Source organism: Apteryx rowi, unplaced genomic scaffold (genome assembly GCF_003343035.1).
Source record: "Apteryx rowi isolate R43461 unplaced genomic scaffold, aptRow1 scaffold_70, whole genome shotgun sequence".
In the NCBI taxonomy this organism is placed as follows: domain Eukaryota; kingdom Metazoa; phylum Chordata; class Aves; order Apterygiformes; family Apterygidae; genus Apteryx; species Apteryx rowi.
This window is the reverse complement of record NW_020450983.1, coordinates 2,976,237-2,989,073: the sequence shown is the minus strand read 5'-3', so window position 1 is coordinate 2,989,073 and position 12,837 is coordinate 2,976,237. Positions and strand designations below refer to the sequence as shown.

Below are 12,837 nucleotides of genomic sequence, written 5' to 3'. Positions count from 1 at the left end.
GGCGGGGAGCAGCGCCCGGCCCCCGCGCCTGCTGCTGCTGCTGGCGCTGGCGGCGGCGGCGGCGGAGCGGAGCCCCGGGGCTGGCCCCGGTCCCGGCCCTGCAGGTGAGGCGCGGCGCGGCGGTGCGCGGGGGCGGGCGGCGGCGGCGGGGATGCTCCGGCGGGGGCCCGCGGCCCCTCTGTGCCGCCGCCGGCGAGAGAAGAGCGGCCGCTGTCCGCGCTCCGCGGACACTGCCTCTTTCCCTCTTTTTTTTGTCATTTCCCCTTCCCCCACCCCGCACTTCAAAATGTCTCCTCCGGCTCTGAAGCAGGGTTTGGGGGTGCGGGAAAGGAGTGAGGGAGGTTTTGCGGAAAAGGGGGCGCTCCCACGGGTGTTTCTCGTGGGACTGCTGCCCGGGCAGAGCTCCTCAGGTTGCTGTCTAGAGGAAGCAGTTGGCTGGAACTATTTTAACTCACCGGAGTGAGTCACGCAGAAATACATGCACAATCCTATTAAAAAAAAAAAAAAGTATAGATTCCCCAGTGGAAACTGAGCGTCCCTGCCTTTTTCCCTTTCTCTCTCTCTCTTTTTTATTTATTCCTTTCCCCTATGATAAGGTGCTGATAGACATATTTTTCCAAGGCTGGGAGAAAGCATACCGTCATTCACTTCTTCCTTCGGCTTTAGCAACTTCTAACCGAATTTGCTACTTCTTGTGAAAGTGAGCTGGAGACTTCAGTACTTGCTTACTGCCTTTTGTAGGCACTTTAGCTTCAGGGAACCAGAAGATGGAAATTTTATCTTCAGCATGTAAAATAAAGGAATGTATACAGGAAATTCTCTCAGAGAGAGGTGTCCAAACGCATGCATGTCAAATTATATGCCAAAACATATTTCTTGCTGTAATGTTCCTTTAAGAATGTATTTCTGATTTCTACTCTAGAAATTTCTATTTCTAGATATTGTAGATATCTGTTCTCTATCAGATGTAGATATCTGTAGATAGATATTTCTAGATATTGTATCTCACTAGATTATTACTACGTGAAATGGTAATAAAATGGTTTTAGTACTTGGCTTGTATACTCAAGAGTGTAATCAAGTTTTTTATTTAATATCTAGCTACATTTTCTCTTAGTGGGCAGAAGGAAACTTCTGAGAAACAGGTTTTGCCAACAAGTTCTAATTTTGATGGCAAGTTTGAGGCCATGCTTGATAACTAATGTTAAAAAAAAAAAAAAAGGTGTCACCAGACTCAGTGAACTGCTTGTTCTCCAGTTTTCTTAACAGAGAGCTGTTTTTAACCATTATAAGGTTTTCTTTCAACGTTGACCTGTGCACTGTTTTTTGCAGTCCGTCAGGGGCGAGTGAGGGAGCGTTACAGTTTCAGCCATTACTGCCCTTCAGAGGTCTAGCCTACTGCAACATGTTCGGAGTAAAATGTTGAGCTGCTGTTTTTGTAGCCAGGGCAGTGCGATTGTAAGGCACTGCTGTTTTGGCAGTTGTGATTGCAGTTACTGCAAGCACAGTTATATTTTCTATAAATTATCTATTCACGTAATGTAGTTTTTAACTTAAGTATTTCAAATGTGGGCTCTCAAGCTGATATAAGCTAATAGCTAACGTAGCAAAGATTTACTTTTTAATTTTACATCAGCTGCATTACTTTGAAATCCTGCTAGTGGTCGAAGGTGTGAAAAGCAAACCGCTTAATTCAGAGCGGTAGATACAGCGCTGTGTGATCTCGCAAATCAACAATCGGGACTGCTATGCCTGTAAAGTAATTTATAAAGTAATAAATGTTATATTATGCAAATTACATTATTAGAAAGTATTAATATATTTAATACAGTCACACAGAAAATCCTGATTCTTTTTAGTTTAAAAACTGGTAGTCTGTACTGAATCACAGCAGACTGCTGACTTAAACTGCTCCCTGAGTAGTTTCTCGACCCCAGACATCGCTTGCTGTGTTACTTGTTTTTAATTCCAGTTTTAACCCTTTGTGTCATCCTTGACTCTGTTTTATTGCTTGAAGAGGGACAAACTTTAGTGTGCCTCCATTTTAGAAATCTGGAATTTAATTTTTAGGCTATTGATACTTTGTACAACTTTGTGCAAAAGGCAGCCTCTGGAGATGCTACTTGCCTGTCTCATTTTAAAGTGGTTGACCGGTGTTGCTTACTTCAGACACAAGCTGTAACAAGAGTATCCAAAACTGACTGCCAAGCTCTATCTTTCTTTATTTTTTAATAAGACTTCGTTGCTTTGCTCAAAAAAGCTTAGAAAAGTTATGACAAGAAAGATGTCTGAGAAAATTGGGCAGTAGCTGTTTCTGAAGGAATGAGCAGTCAGTGCGGCTGGTGCAAGCTTTGTTTGCAGAAATCTCTCCTTATACCCCTTTGTCTCCGCTTAACATTTAAAACAATAACAGAAAGGAATACTATTAAATTCTGAAAACTTTTTAAAAGAACTGTTTGGTCCTCAGACTCCTGTGTGGTGAAGAAACAACAGTTTCAGTGTTAAAACAGCAGCATTAAAATATTTCTGCTCCGCCATGCTTGCTAAATACCTATTTCTCTCCATAACACAGCGCAGAAYGCGATGAGAGAGGGCGAAAGAGAAATTTGTCATCCTTCTAGAAACAAACACCGTTCTTGGCAACGGACACAAGCGATATTCCCACTTTATTAATCAGCTGTTTGTGGAGGAAGTTTCTTTGAGTTCTTTGAAGCTGTTTTGCAAAGCGAGCGGCAGGTTTGCGGCTTGGCGGTGCCTGGTTGCGTTGCCGCAGGGCTGTGGGCTGTAGCCGCTGGGAGTTCGCGGGCGTTGAGCAGGGCCCCGAGGCTCCTCGCCGCCCATGTGCATTCCCAAAGCGCGCGTGGTGCATGGGCTGCTGGTGGGAAGGGTTTTTTCAATGGAGAGGGTTTATTAGGAAAGCGTTCCCCGTTTCCGGAGGCTCTGGGAACTTACAGGGTGACTTACAAGGTCTCTTGCAGCCAGAGCACGAGGGCAGAATACAGGAGCTTTCTCTGCGGTTTGGGCCAGGAAGAATTGTTTCTTCCATCCTGGTATTCTCTCAGGGTAAATCTTGTTCAAATGCTGGTTTGAATTTGCTTCAAATATTAGTAACTTATTGGTTTAGCACCACAAGGATTTACTTGAAGATACAGGACATACTATTGCAATTTCTGTGGACTTTTTTGGGCCTAGTCAAAACGATCGATGTGCCTGACAGTGAGCAATTTACAGTCTTTTCACTTTGCGGCACCTGTGGTATGTGTACAAGGGAATTTGGTCATTTAAACCTCTCGACCATCTCTTTACTAAGTGTGGAAAGTCTCAGCCCATGTGATGGAGGAGAGGCCCCAAGCACAGCCCTCCAGGATTCCTTCCATCTCTCCTCCTGATTTTTCTTCATCCTTTGCTCCTCTACCGGTACCACTTTTGTTCCAGCTTATCACCACACAATCTAAAATTACACCAAAAAACTATGATACGGCATCGGAAACATCAGTGCTCCCGGCACTGCAGCAGATGAGGAGGAGACAGAGGCAGGCAAAGGCGCTACAACGCCCCTAGCCCCCGAGGAGGCTGGTGCCTTTTTACTCTGGGCACTTCTGAGGGCTCCAGGGCAGCCCCGTCACCCCCTTTTCAGTGGCGAGGTGTGGAGGCAGAGACAGAACGCGTGACTTAGCCAGCACCATACACGGCAGGCAATTGAATCTGGGCTACCTGTGTCCCAGAGGGGCACCTTCATCCTGAACACCCAGGAAATATGTATTAATTTGTGTGGCATCATGTGCACCGCTTCAAATGTATAATGACCGCTCGCCTAGATCCAGTAGGTTCCAGCTTGTAGATGGCGAATAGCAAATGAAACAGTGGGTAGTGCTGTGTGTGTTGGACTTTAGCTGAAAATAAGTGGACGTGGCTATCAGGGTGCAAAGCAGCAGTTGCTCTTCCATCATGTGTTTTCACCTTGAAAATACTGTTGTCCTTGAAGTCTTTCCCCGAGTTGGTAATTTGAGTTCTTTGTAGTTCCTAGTACAGAGGCTGCATGATGCCAGTCTGGGTTGGAAAATAAAAGTTGTTTTAGACGATTTTTTTTGGCCAGACTTTGCTTTAGTGGAAAGGTGGTGGAAAAAATTAGACTGTGGAGTTAGACCACAGTGGTGGATGTGATGGATGCTTCTATTTGCAGTACTGCAGATAGTATCTGCGGTATTTCAGTGCACTGAAATGTTGTCTGTAAAATACATTTCTACTTAAAACAGGAAAAAGAGTGCAGGTGTGAGGTTTATCATCAAGATTTGATTCTGTAAATTACTGTGGAAAGGTACAGTGGAATGATCTCCATATTGTCTGAGCCGGGGAGGTTTTGTGTGAAAGACTTTCCTGCCCAGGATCTAAACTGACAGTTTTCAGTTACAGTTTACCAGAAACAGTTAACAGATTTCTCAGTTGTCCCTTGCATTAATTACATAGTTCTGGAGAGTCATGATTTATGTCTAGAAGTTCTTGTATTTTTCCTTCACTTTTGCTTATTTAAGCAAAAAGTGACTCAGGCTCTTAATAGGGAACCATTAAGTTTTCCCATTGAGTAGCATTATTACAGTGCATAAACAAATTGTCTCCATTTGTGTAGAGCTGCTAGTCTCTTTTAAAATATCGATTACTTTACATGCTGCTCAAGTGAACTTGCTTCCCGTGAAGGGTAGACATGGTCACAATAAGGACATCTCTGTTTTTATTTAAAATGTCAGGTTTTTATAGTTCTTGAGGAACCAGTTGCAAGGAGGAGAGTAAGTTGAAAGTGAAAAATAATTTTTGTGCCTTCTTAATTTAAACCGTGAGTGTAGTTCCCTCCAGCACAAAGCAAAACTTGACCAAACAGATCAGTAGTAGGAATGTGTCTCAGTGTATAGGAATGTATAGGAATGTCATAGTTATGTTGAATAAAGAACACTTAATCATCAAGGAACACATGCTTGTAAGCATAGTTTTACACCACAAGTAGCTTTAGGTGCTTTAATAGAATTCAGTTGCCAAATACGGATTATACTGGTTAGGAAGAAACTAAACATGTAAAATGGCTGGTTCATCACAGACTTTTCTTTTTGCCAGGAGCTATAATTCCTTTTACAATTTGTAGGAGGGAGGAAAAAAAACAAACAAACCACAAGTCCACTAAAGAAACAGAGTAAGTCTTTTTTTGGGGGGGTTTTCAGAATAGACTGGCTTTTTCATGTTCAATGTGTGTGTTTGTCTTTTTTTTTTTTTTTTAATATGTTGTAATTATATTTGTTCCAACTCAACAGTGTGAGTGCAGAAACTTAGGTACCCACTAATTATTGGAATATTTAGATTAATGACAAAATATACAGTTAACATATTTGATTGTTTCATTCCATTTCTATTCAAACCAAAATTAAAGATACTGTGGATTACTGTATAATTTCTTTTAAGACATGGCTATTTTTTTGCTGGAGTACAAAGTAATTACAGGCCAACTTCCTTAATAGATTAAGGCTAAGTAGTGGAACTCTGCCTTGGCTTTTGAAACATCACATTAGAATTTATAGGATGACTTTGAAGAAAACCATTTTATTTTACAGGTTGATCCACTACCTCTTAGGGGTTATCATTTGAAAGTGTCTTAAGGCTTCTCCATGTAAAAGATACAGATCTACTGATCCACTGTGGATTTTCTTAGAGAACAGATATGGGATATGAAAAAAATGTCATTTTTTGATGTCAGTGCTGATTCCCCAAATGTAACTGTAAATATTGTTTTTGAAGCTGGCATATATAATATTTATAGTTAAAACAAGAATTTGAGCACTGAGAAGTATGCAAACAGAAACTGTAAGAATAGGCACAGAAAAATGCTAAACAAACAAGAAAAGATTGCTGTTTAAGTGCCATTCTTTTGAGAGTTAATTCTTTACCCATGGGTCTAACTATTAATGTAATGAATCAGCCCATTAGAGATGCTCACTGAAACCCACTGTGCAGAAAGCAATCAATATCTGATAGAATTGCTTTTGCAGCTTTTTGACTTTTTTGCAAAAAAATAAAAATCAGATCGATTAACTTTTTATTTTGTAGCTAGCATCAAACTTTACTACAATAAAGAGTTTCTTAGGCTATACTCACAAGCAGTTTAATAGTTCTGTTTTATATCATTGTAAAATAATTGTTCATACCTTAGTGTGAGATCACAATCAGGGCCATAAACTTTTTAACTGAAGTACCTGAGTTGCTGGCCCAGGATTTTATTTGGTGTTACAATTGTCTTGGAATATACATCATACATTACATACATCACGGTATTTTGTGTCAGAAGTAGAATAGGATAAATTTTTTGTCGGTGCTATTTCATGATTTGAAGGACTGACTTGCTAGAGGCAAATACCTTTCTCTAGCCAGTGTGGAGCTTTAAGCCATTCATTCACAGAGAAGAAAGGGTTCTTTGAAAAGTGCGTTTCTGTCCTCCTAGGGTTGCCTGATCTGTGTTTCTGTTCAACTAGTTAAACAGTCAAAAACAGATTTCAGAGATCAGAGAATTTTAGGTGTCCAGTATCTGGGAACAGAGCCAGATGGTGAAACCGTAGGGCACCTTTTTTTTTCGAAAGAACTGATTAATCTGGATGGTAGCATCTTCTGATGACATGAACTGTCATGAAGATATGAAGGGAAATTACGTGTCTTCAGGACAGCTCCAATTCCAGCTCTGATTTCTCCTTTCTTGAGTAAAGACATTATGTCAGATCTTAACAGCTCAGTTTCATTGATAGATTAGCAATATGAAAACAGGCTTTAGGAATGTTTGGTATTGTGTGTGACCGCTTTTGTTTAAACAGCTGGGTTTGCTAAGTAGTAGCTTGAGAAGCAGCATGCTCTTCTCTAGATAGGTATTTATGAGAGGCGCAGAGGGCAAGACTACTAAAACACAGAAGCTGAGTAAACTTTCTCACTTAGACAGCTGATGTTAATTGTGTCCCGCTCTCTGAAGCAGAGCCACGATGACAGTTTATAGCAGGGCCATCCAGTCGGGGCATCTGAGCAAGACCCAGCCTGTGCAATGACTCCATCCACTCCCACTCTCAAACAGATTTTTGCGGTTTAGTTGCTATCTGGGCATTAATAAACTGCTGCAACCCAATCTGGTCCCTGCTTGTCAGGAAGTTAGACAGCTCTTGTTGGAGAAGTTGCTTCACGCGTTGCAATGATGTCATTTACAAACATTTAATTTTATTTTTTTTCTTGTCTAGGAGCTAAGGAATGTGTCTTATCTTTACTTTGCTATCTAATTACTGGTTCAGTAAACAGGGTCTCCTCCAAGTCCATTGCAGCTGATGGAAAAATCTCTCGGAGACTACTGCTGCTTGTATCTGGTTTTGCTCAGCTATCAAAATGAGGAAATCTTTCATTCGAGTGAATGCTGGTCTGATCATCAGCCAGCGTTGCACTTGTGACTAACGCTGTTGATTGATGAGTGCACATACAGGTCTTAATGAGCTGTTGTTGACTGTACATTCAATACCACTAAACTAAAAAAGCTCAGACAGATTCAACTTTAAAATATTTTCTAAAGAACAGTCATGTATTGATATTATGAGTAATTGCTAATCTTTATGTCTAAAAGTGTGTGTATACGTGCACACGCACAGAGAAAGTAATCACTCAGATAAAGTCTGTTTTACAATTTCTTTTGTGGTGTAGCTGTTTATCAGATCTTGCATCAAGAGAAAGGACAAAAAAAGGCTATGAAGACAGGCACGAATACTTGAGAATAGATAAGGATACCTGGTGATGATCCAGTTTCTGTTTGTATGTTTTCTGGCTCAGTGGGTGATACACTTGGTTGCTCTCTTGCTTACTACTGATTCAGATGCTCTATTTCAGTACAGCTGCAGGACACCAAATTATTATTATTTTTTAAACTGGATACATTCAACAGTTTATTATTTCTCTGTAAACATTTTAGATGCAGTAACTACATGACATCAGAAATGACGTTATTAAAAAGCAAAAAGTAGGTGGGAACACAGTATGCTTTTCATTTGTGTCAGTACATGTGAAAGAGGGATGTGCCTGCTAGCATCCCTGTGGGCTGCTAATTAAAAGGAGAGAGAGTTTCTTTGCATGAGAAATCTTTACTGTTTTCATAACAGACTTCAGATTCTAAATGCACAGTTGTTGAAACACTGTTCACCTCTTCATAAATGGAATCATACTGTGGAGGACTTTTCAGAATAATAAAACTTGAAAGTTAATGGTGTAATTACTTTTTTTAGGTCTTAGAGAACACTCAGTTTGGATTCAGTTAACAGAAAAATTAACAAAATTATACTTCTAGTATCCTGTTTGGGGGGAATGTATTAGCAAGTGCTAATCTCGTACAAGTTCTGTGTTACGAGAAAACTCAGAGCAACACTTGTTTAACATAAACATGCATTTCTGCTAATCCAGTTCCTTTAAAAAGCAGGAGTAGAGAGAGTACCCTATGACAGGCAACATTTATTGTTATTGAGGAAGTTGCAATGGTGCTAGCTATTCTGAAGGATCTGAACCTGGAAAATTATACATTCCGTATGTCTTTTTGTATACAGCTTCTGAAAGATTTCTACCTTTACTAGTCCTGTTCTGTGGCTAGGAATGGTGTTGGGAGTCTTGTCACCAGTATCTACTGCTCTGTCATTTCAGCAAGGTCTCCAAAACTACCTGAAGAAAAGCAGGTAGGGGTATCCATGGACACCCCTGCATTTGGGTGATCCCTGATAATCATACATTTCAGTTGTGATCATAAACTGCCAGGGCAGCTTGCAGCAGTTTAAAAGCAGCAGTAATTCTTTTTCTCTGCAAACTGAACCATTTTGAGGATCAGCTGGTAGCAGAGGTGGTGCCTGCGCACCTTCTTTACCTCAGGAATAACTGTGCTTATACCATCAAAAAGGTAGACGTCTGTTATTACTTTGCTTTAGTTTAATTTAATATGTCTCCTTTAAAGTGCAGAAGGTACAAGTCTGTTAACAGTTCAAAAAGAAGAATCTGGTACTTTTTTGGAAATTAAATAAATATTTAGGTTGTGGTTTGTATTTTGCAGTAAGGCATTTTGTATTGAAGCACACTGATTAATGAGAAGTTTGTAATATAAGGGGAAACAGACTGATCTACTCTTTCAGAATATAGCCCTTAAGATTAATTAGAAGCATTGGCTCTAACAAATCCATCTCTCTCATGAATAAATATGTATTGGTGCAGGAAATAGTCAATATGCTCTATGTGTTTGGACAACCCATGACCTTTTTCTTAACTTGCTATCTGTTAATTCTAATTTCATCTTTTATTTTAACTCTTATCACTTTCCTTATCTTTAATGAGGTTCTTTCGAGCATATTTCATCTCTCCTCCATGGATATTTTTTAACAGCAGTCCAACCATAGTGTTAAGTTGCAGAGGATCCAATCTTAAAGGGTATTCATGGCTATTGTTAATGGATGTTGAAACCATTCTTTATCTCTTGGAAGCAGTCGAGGGATTGGTAGAGGCATGCTGCAAAATGTTCCCTGTGGAACACAAGTCATCTTTATAAAATAAAAATCAAAATTAAAAAAAAAATCAGAGCGTCTCAATATGAAGTAGTATTCTCTGAGTAAGTCATTTTTCTCCCTGTTGGAGAGTGACGCACATTTCTTTCCTGAGACATAAGACTATGCTTGCTATTTCTGCACATCCTCATGTTTTTCAAGAATCCTTTGGGGGGAAGGAACCACCTGGCTGTGATATGGTTCTATTCTTTTGCCCCTTTATGCCAAAAAATTTTACTTGATCAGAAATTCTTGTTGACTTGCTACGTTCTTTGACCATACACACATCGTATAAACTGACGCTGTGTAGCTCTGTATGTTTAAAGTTCATATTTATCCCAGTGTATACTTACGATCTTCTATGTCTGTTGCTGAATTTTACGCTAAGTATATGTACATAGATATCTTATAATCATGGTTGTATTGCATATGATGGATTTCTCCTATTTGCAACTGTTTGACTTCTTTTCACAGTATGGATTTTCAAAAGTTTTATTAGATTTAGAATCTTAACTTTGGGCTATAACTCTTATTTATTGGAAAAAACTTTCATTTCCTTTTGAGAAGTCTAATACTTTCCTGAGTGATAAGTAAAATGCAAGCTCATGTTATGCTAGGAATCTGGATTTTGAAAGTGATCTTTGACATTTCAACTTTTCAACTGGGTTAGCAGTTCTTGGAATTTTGCATGTAATGTCTGAGTCAGTATAAATGGGGAAAGGAAGCTGCTTTTAACAGCATAGGTGACCCTGTCGGTATCTATATAACTTCAATATGACTTAGAAACCTATGGAAGAATTGCTTTTAATAAAGTCATGGAAACTGCATGAGAAGAGAATTGATTGTCTCTTGAAACAATGACACCATACAATACTGTGTAGGCCAAGGATCCTTTTCAGTTTTTTTGAATGCTTTTGTGCTATTGTGGGCTTCAACCCAGGCCTTCACTTTAAAAATTCTTGTATAGCTTTGGAATTAATTGGGAACTCAGACTGGTATATATCATATAGTTTTATGGAGGAAACGGAGGAACTGAAATCTAAAAATAAGATATTTTCCAAAAAGCTTTAAATCAGCCATTTGTTTGTATTTCAGTTAATTTTGCCTTGTTCAGAAGATATCATAGAGTATTTTACATTTTCCAGGATATCTTCCAGAAATGTAATTCATCTGTTAGAGAAATTACATGAAGTTCGTTGTGTAGTTACAGTCTATTATTAGTTACTGTGTAGAGTTTTATTCCTCCAATCTTTACCAGTCTTATGAAGTTCTGAGAAATTCTGGATCTTGAATCCCAGTTGTGGCTCATGCCTTCACACGCTGCCAGCTGCTCTGGGTACATTTGAATGGCTCTGGCCACTGCTGTCCTCTTTTGCTGACTCAAACTTGTTGTAGTAAATACGCTTATCAGGGCAACGATAGTAAAATTGCATGTGCTGTAAACAGGGCTGGTGACATGCTGGAGAGCATTCACCAGGATATGATTCTGGTGTGCAAGCATCTGTGTTGAAAGCATAGCACAGGACTTCCCATTCCTTTTCTAGGCACAGAAATGTTCCCCTTTTATGGGCACAGGGTGGATGGGAAGACTGAGCAAATTGCTAATTATCTATTCATTTTTTTTCTCTAATTCAGGTTACTGTAGAAGTCTCAGAACACGGATTTTGTAGCTTACTACATACTTTAGGAGAGGTGCACAAGGAACTAAAATAGAATTTGTTGAGAAAAATTCCTCAGTTTTGGCTACTGGTTGCCTTCTGGTTCCAGTCTCTGTGGGAACTGAAAGTGGATGGGAAAGCTGCAGGAGTGAGTTAGGACTCATACACATTTTAGATGTTTGTCCATGGGGTCAATTGCCTGTCTTCGGGAATAAACAAGCATATTGAAAGCTTTAATTCAAAAAACAAACAAGTTTTTTTTTTTTTTCCAGTTAGTCTTTGGTAATGGAAATTGGATCAGAAGTCTGCGGTTAGTTAGGGATGTTTAGTGTCACTCTGACTGCTACTGCTCAGTTTAGCTTACTCTGTCGCACATCGAAACCACAGAAACGAGGAACGTTTAAGAGGAGGTTTCCAGACTGAAAACACCTGTTCAGTTGTATTGCATTTTAGTGCATCTCTCCAGTGATGGAGAACATTCATGTGACATCAAGGCAAGCTAAATCCAGTCTGTTTTTGTGGAAAACTGTATCCTCTCTGTCTCCCCCATCTTGTGATCCAAAGGCCGGCTTCAGTAATTGGATAGCTTAATAATTTTACTCAAATGCATCTATGTGCCATTTCTCTTCCAGTATCTTCCTGGCCTATGCCTTAGATTAAGGCCATGTTGTCGGAGGTAACTACTTTGCTCTCCCTGGAGAATTTTAATATTTGAGCCTTTCTGTGTCAGTGTGCATGCGTGTTTATATGTTTAATGGAGGTTTTCCTCTTACACTTCCAATTCCCAAACCTTTTTTCCCTTGCCTCCTGCAACTTGTCCATTTGCTTGCTGGAAATCTTTGGCAGATTATTTTGTGAGCTCCATGTTTTTTGTTCTTTTAAGTGGAGAGGATTGCACAGATTTATAAACAACTTGCATGTTGTTCTTCCAGCGAGAAGTTCTGGGGAGGCTGTAATCTGCAGGCACGAAAGTCGACTGTATTTAATGTGGACACTAGAACACAGAACAAGCCCTATTCCAAGAACTAGAAATCATTTGTTTACCTTTATAAGCAACTAGGTTTACGGACAGGGTTAGATTTCCATGGCATAATGAAGTACCATGCACGGATGTCCTCTGACCTTACAGCTCACTCCTACTCCGGATAAGACCCCAGGAGCTGAATTTGTCAGCTCCACGGTGCATGTGAGCAATATCCTCAGTTTTGGCTGCTCTGAAGCTACTGTACAAGCGCTCGCAGTCCTTGGTAGAAATTATGTAGTAATCTCTGCCTGTGTTCATTCAAGATAAATAAGAAACATATGGGTGTGCGAATGGCAAGGAATGACTAGTGGTATTTGCCTATCTCTTTGCCAAGGTACAAGGAAAGAGGTCATTGCTACTTAAAACAGTCCTGTCATGTAAGTTCCTAGCTGAGACCTTGCCAGCGAAATCACTGAAGACAAAGGCTCTGGATAATAGTTCTAACTTCTGGAAATAAATATTTATGATGCAGTCAGATCCCTGAATGTAGCAGCACACAAGACTGAGTAAAGGAATGAGATGTTTTGGTACACCTTCATTAGGATTCCTAATACACTGCATGCGCTCTGTGTGCAGTCGT

General features: G+C 39.9%; 1 protein-coding gene across 1 annotated transcript in view; it reads left to right on the top strand.

Moving 5' to 3' along the window:
• The first annotated feature begins 58 nt into the window (after nucleotides 1–58).
• The window catches only part of PLOD2 (procollagen-lysine,2-oxoglutarate 5-dioxygenase 2), a 55,324-nt gene continuing 42,545 nt past the window's right edge, over nucleotides 59–12,837 (top strand). The window contains exon 1 of the mRNA XM_026087032.1: nucleotides 59–104. The gene's annotated coding sequence lies outside the window, so the exon portion shown is untranslated. The remainder of the gene's footprint in view (nucleotides 105–12,837) is intronic.